Here is a 6,047-nt window from a genome sequence, read left to right on the forward strand (position 1 = left end):
TTATCCTCCAAGAGTCTGTAAGCCTGAGCCCTTGGGGAACTTTATGTCTTGTCATATTGAGTGCCTGTCCTTTAACACAGGAGGGGTCCACAGATGTTCTCTGTTCTTCTTTCTCCCTCTGTCTTTGCATAGCATCTCACCCTGCCCTTTCTTTTATATACTTCTGCAGTGCGATATTATTTTACTTTGTGATGGATTTTTTTAAAAAAAAAATCTATTTCATGTAGAGTATTTGCCTGGATGTGTGTGTACATACCACTGTGTGTGTGCCCGGTGCCTTTAGAGACGAGAAGAAGATGGAACTAGAATTAGAAGTAGTTGTGGACCTCCATGTGTGTGCTGGGAACTGAACTTGGGTCCCTGCAAGAGCAGCCAGTGTTTTTTTTTGTTTTTTTGTTTTTTTTAATTAGCAGACTTAATCCATTTATTTTTCTTGTATTAAAAACCCTTATGTGGTAGTCACAGCTGGAGCCTGGGTCCTCTGAACAGAGACTCTGGTGTGGGTTTTCACAAGATGATCAGTGAGTTCCTGGTAAGGAGACTTGGTGAAGACAGTCTCTTTCCAGAGGTCGTGGGTCAGGTAGTTGTAAGTCTTGGAGATGGCATCAAAGGTGGTCTTGGCAAAGTTGCCCAGGGTGGCAGTGCAGCCTCTGGCTAAAGTGTAGCAGTTATCTATACCGGCCATCATCAGGAGCGTCTTCGGCACAGGAGCAGAGACAATGCCAGTGCCCCTGGGGGCAGGGATGAGCCGCACCAGCACAGAGCCACATTGGCCTGTTACCTTGCATGGAACAGTGTGGGGCTTGCCAATCTTGATCCCTGAGTAGCCTCTCCACATAAAGACGATGGAAAGCTTGGCCAAGATGATGGCCCCTCGGATGGCAGTAGCAACCTCCTTGGAGCACTTAACACCAAGACCAACGTGACCATTGTAGTCCCCAATAGCGACGAATGCCTTGAACCTGGTCCACTGGCCAGCCCGAGTCTGTTTCTGCACCGGCATTCTTCAGAACCTCATCCTTTAGGGATGCACCCAGGAAGAAGTCAATGATCTCAGACTCCTTAATGGGCAGGGAAAACAGGTAGATCTCCTCCAACGACTTGATCTTCATGTCCTTAACCAGGAGGCCCAGCTTGGTGACGGGGATCCACTCCTTGTCTTCAGTTTTACCTCCACCAGCCCCGCGGCCTCGACCACGGCCACGACCGGGACCCCTAAGCCCGCTGCCGAATCCTCCACGGAAGCTGCTCCTAATCCTGGGCCCCCGGGTCCTCCAGGCCCTTCCGCTGCACCGGCGTCATCCGCCATTTGGTGTTTTCCGGAAGAAGAAGGCAGCCAGTGTTTTTAACCAGCGAGCCATCTCTCCAGCTCTTGACTTTTAATTGTGGTTTGTTGTGTAGCTATTTCCCCAGAACTGAAATATCCCCTCCTTGAGGGAGAAGAGAGGCACAAAAGACACTGGAGCTCAGAAGGTGACAAGACTCACAAGGCCCCTTCTAATGATTATCTAACTATTGATCTGCTGATGTTAAAGGAGAGGCCTACACATTGGTAGTGGGGAAAGTCTGGAGTTTGGCTTTCACAATCATCATTCCCCGGGTTGGGGTGCGGGGGGTGGGCTTCTCAGTCGTGGAGAGGCCCGAGATTTATTCATGTTTCTATAAGCAGCCCCTCACCCTCCCTCCTGCAAACATTTCCCATCAACCCATTTGCTCACCCAGCTACACTCAGGTGGAACTGTTCCTTCCCTCTGTCATCAGCGACTGTGGACAGATACTTGTTTGTGACTCCTTAGGAAAATAAAATGTACCATTTCCACCATTTTAAAGTCTATAGGGTGTCATTAGTTACATTGTATTGTTGTAAGCAACCACCAGTTCCTCTCTCCAGGATCAGTTTCCTTTTTGTGAAGCCTAAACCCTGTGCTATTAAAAGATAACACCCACTCATCTGCTGACAGCTCCCGGAAGCCACTGTCCTCTGTGCCTAGGATGCGGTTGCTTAGAGGCTTCACATAAGTGAACTCATACTGTGTTTCTCCATATTCAGTGATTTACTTATTTACAGAAGGAACTGTTGGAAGACTCTGCTGTTGAGTGGCAATCCACCATGTCTGGATAGCTCTCCAAGATTGGTGCAAAACGGAGGACTCCCTTTCTCAACAGGGTTTCCCATTTCCCACTGACCTGGAGAGCCTGTCTACGCTCAGGGGCCTGAGCTCGGTCTAGAGGATGACCCTGCACATAGCTTCCTGCAAGCGCTAGAATGGTTCAGCACCTGTAAGCCCCTCTCGACCCTTCCCGCTGCATGATAATTAGGTGCTGTGTTTTGATCAAACTACCCTTTCCACCCATACCCTAATATATACCGTATCCCTGGAACAATAAAGTAGAGCTGTCTCAATGAAGCTGACTCCCGGAAGTCCTCCCGTCATCCTCACGGCCACCCGAGCCCTGCTCGCTGCTTCTGCTCCCTCTGCCCTTGCAGGCCCGGAACCCCGAGGAGGAGAAGGGACTGTTCTTCAGTGTATGAAAGTTTATGTTGCTCTCCCCTTTCCTGTTTCTGACAAAGCCGTCAAGAACACTCTTGTTTATAATTCTGCTCCACACAGGGAAGCGTGTCCTAGGTGTGTCTTAGAGGAACTGCCAGACCGTGGGGTATATCTTTATAACAGAAGATAACTGACGTATTTTTTAGCCGTTCCTTTGGAATCGCTCTCTGGAAAAAGATGACAAATCGCGTCTCTGTCTGTACTGATGGAAGCGTGTTTGTTTTTGTCAGTCTGTTGAAAAGAAAATGTCATTCCACTGTGATTTAAAATATTTTATTGTTTGACAGTTTCACACATTTATATAATTAATTTTTAGCAGTTTTGGGCCCCTAGGTTCCCCTCTCTTCCCACCTTTTCATATATAAGTCCCACAATAAGCAAGTTAAATCTTGTGGAATTAAAAAAGCTGCTCTACAAAGGAAACTATGAATTGCGTGAATATGAAGTTTGCATAATGGAAGAGAATCTTTGCCAGCTATCTACCTGACAGAGGGTTAGGGTCTAGAACATACAAGAGCTTAAAAACCTAAACACCAAGTGTAGTGGTGTGACCCCCATAGACCCCCATGTTTGAGTATGCTTGGCCCAGAGTGTGTCACTATTAGGAGCTGTGACCTTGTTGGAGAAAGTGTGTCACTGTGGGGGTGAGCTTTGAGACCCTCCTCCTAACTGCCCGAAGACAGTCTCTCCTGGTTGCTCTCAGATCAAGATGTAGAATTCTCCTCTCCTTCTCCACCGCCATGTGTGTGCCTGCATGCTGCCATGATGAGAATGGACTAAACTTCCGAAACTGTAAGCCAGCACCAATTAAATGCTGTCCTTTATAAGAGTTGCCTTGGCCGTGGTGTCTCTTCACAGCAATCAAACCATAATTAAGACACCAAGAAAGGAAACAATTGGATTAAAAGTGAACTATGGGACTTGCCAGAAAACTCCCCATGAAAGGAACATAAATGGCTAATAAATATTTGAAAGAACGTTTAACACTTTTAGCCCTGGCTATACCAGAGCTCACTATGTAGATCAGGCTGGCCTCCAACTCACAGAGATCCACTTGCCTCTGCCCCCAGAATGCTGGGATTAAAGGCATTTGCCACCAGGCCTGGCTTTGTCCAACACTCTCCTCTATCATTTTTTTTTTTTTTTTGGCAGTCGGTAAAGTTAACCCTTTTGAAATACGATGGCCACGCTGTTGCCTTTGTCTTCTCAGCTTTAGACTGCTACTGATTATACACAATGAACTATTAGAATTTAGTTTTGGCTATTCTAGGCTGTCAACTTGACTACATCTGGAACTGACTAAAATCTGAATAGGTGGGCACACCCATGAAGAATTCTTTTTTTTTTTTTCTTAATTGAATAATTCAAAATGGGAAGAAGCACTTCTAATCTGGATCTTGAAGGTAGGAATGTGCACCTTTAATCCAGATCTTCTGAGGTGGGGAGATCCATCTTTAATTTGGATCACACCTTCTGGCTGGCAGCCCACATGAGATGGAAGCTTGCTCGTTTCTCTTTGCCCACTTGCTCTCGATAGCAAGTCCGTTCCTTCGCTGGTATTAAAGCTTAATTCTTTGGGATTCCTATACTGAAGACTGCCTGAGACATCCAACCTCGTGGACTGAACAAACTGCTGGAGTTTTGGATCTTCTGTTGGTAGACAGCCATTGTTGGACTAGCTTACAGTCACAGCCTATAGCCATTCTAATAAATACTCATTCTCTCTCTCTCTGCAGTCTCATTCTATAAGTTCTATTCTTCTAGAGAACACTGACTAATACATAACACCATCATACAGTTCTGTATGCACACCTTCCACTTATCATAGCTTTAAAGGCTCTTATGTATTTATAAGACCAGGAAACATCTTTCTCTCAACCCACAATGGGGTTTCATCTCAATACACTCCCAGTGAGTTCTAAATATTGTTACATCAATGTGTTTGCTCTCCCCAGCCTTCTAATTATTATGGCTGTACTGCAGGGTGGGCTCTAGAATGTTGTCGCTTCCTCTCGTGATGGTGTGCAGCTGGCTGGGAGATAATGATTCCCTCACAAGAGACTGTCACACTGCATATTGCCTGCCAAGGGAAAGATCCAAACTCAAAATCTGAGGCAAAGTTTCTGCTGCTTGTGCACTACCTCTTACCATCCCAGAGCAGACCTGAAACCTGTAATTCTCCTGCCTCAGACTCCAAAGGGATGGGATTGTGAATATGTACTGCCGTACCTTATCTTCACCTTGGTTTGTTTCTCTTACATTTTCTTTACTTATTTTTTGTTCCGTACTGAGGATCATACTAGGATTTCTTGTAGGCTGGGCAAGACACTCTACCACTGAGTCCTTCTTGCAATTTTTACTTTGAAACAGGGCTTCACTAAATTGCTCAGGTTTAACCCTGCCCTGTAGCTCAAGCAGGACTTGAACTTGTAAGCTTTCAGCTCCAGCTCCTTGGTGGCGCCACAGGCCAGCACCACTGGACTCCATCCACCATCTGTTTCTAGTATGTGCATATAATTTTTGCACCATCATAAAACTGAAAAATCATCCAGTTGAAATACTGCAAATCACAGATTGTCTACTCCGAGTTTCTGGGGATAAAGGAGATTTCAAATGTGTTTTGTGAACCAGATGTGGACCATGCACCTAGGAGAGAGAGCCCTGTGGGATGTTTTAGATTTTGACCAAGAGGTCAAGTAGAGGGAAAACTGTCCCCAAGAAGAGAGAAGATGAACACCCCATTTATTGATGTTTAGCAAGGGGGAGAAACAGCACAAATGATGGAGAGAAGGCCAGGATTTCTGCTTGCAGCAGTCTGATTAGAGCAGCAGTGAAGATTCCACTTGAGCTCACAGTTTGATGCTCACTAGATGTTTAAAACGTGGAATCATTTTGGGAGTTAGGTATTTAATTTTTAAAAATTGAGGGTAACCAGAAAATCCATCATGTCAAGTTTCCACCCAGCAGCGGAAATGTTTTAAAGGGGAAATGGAGAGTCTCGGCTCAGTCCGGCTTGCTGCTTCCCTTACAATACCCGAGCTTCAGGTTAAGCCGTTTCATTGCTGAAACACCATTGAAGGCTGCATGGCAGCTTGAGCGAAAACAGAACTGCTATAACTTACAAAACCAAACACTTGCTAGCATTGTCTGATTGTCTACAAAAACTTTGGCAGACCCGGTACTCCCAAAAGGCACAAACATCTGCAGCGGGTCTTGAGCTCCGAAATCCCAGGACAGGTGACAGATGAGCAGCTCAGCTCCCTCTGGACGTTCTGCTGGTTTCTAGAAGCATCAGCACTCTGCAGTGTCAACACACTGTAGAGCAGAGAGTGCTCTGGAGGCCCTTTCTGGGCATCTCAGAAGGCCTGGACAGAGGCCTCCCGCCATGGCGCTCCTGGTGTTATTGGATAGGCCATCACCGCCCAGGCAAACATTAAAGCAGCCATCCCTTCCACAGAGACAGTGCTGAAGCCAGCTCATGTCTGTAGGATCTGT

General features: G+C 46.2%; 1 pseudogene; it reads right to left on the minus strand.

Moving 5' to 3' along the window:
• Positions 1–448: 448 nt before the first annotated feature.
• Positions 449–1,309, minus strand: LOC110329179 (annotated as a pseudogene).
• Between the last annotated feature and the right edge of the window lie 4,738 nt (positions 1,310–6,047).

Source organism: Mus pahari, chromosome 11, assembly GCF_900095145.1.
Source record: "Mus pahari chromosome 11, PAHARI_EIJ_v1.1, whole genome shotgun sequence".
NCBI lineage: Eukaryota > Metazoa > Chordata > Mammalia > Rodentia > Muridae > Mus > Mus pahari.